Raw genomic sequence first — 422 nt, forward strand, 5'->3', positions numbered from 1 at the left:
TCTTTCTTTCTTTCTTTCTTTCTTTCTTTCTTTCTTTCTTTCTTCTTTCTCTTTCCTTTTCCTTTTTTCTTTCTTTTCTTCCCTCCCTCCCTCCCTTCCATCCTTTCTTCCTTCCTCCCTCCCTCCCTCTCTTCCTTTCTTCCTTCCTTCCTTCCTCCCTCTTTGTTCCCTGACTTTATTTCATAGCACCATCTATGGCTTAGAAGTAAAGTTTCTGTTCATCATGATCTAATATAGAAGAAAAATAGTGTTTTTTTCCTCTCCTTTTCTAAAACAAATTTTCTTTCTCATTATTTATTTGCCATTTGTAGAAATAAGGCAATAACAGTTTTTTTCTATGTGACATTACCCTTCTTCTTTCACTTAGTGATTTTATTTTATTTTTTAAAATTAATTAATTTTTTTTAAAGATTTTATTTATT

Source organism: Neomonachus schauinslandi, chromosome 1 (assembly GCF_002201575.2).
Source record: "Neomonachus schauinslandi chromosome 1, ASM220157v2, whole genome shotgun sequence".
Taxonomy (NCBI): Eukaryota; Metazoa; Chordata; class Mammalia; order Carnivora; family Phocidae; genus Neomonachus; species Neomonachus schauinslandi.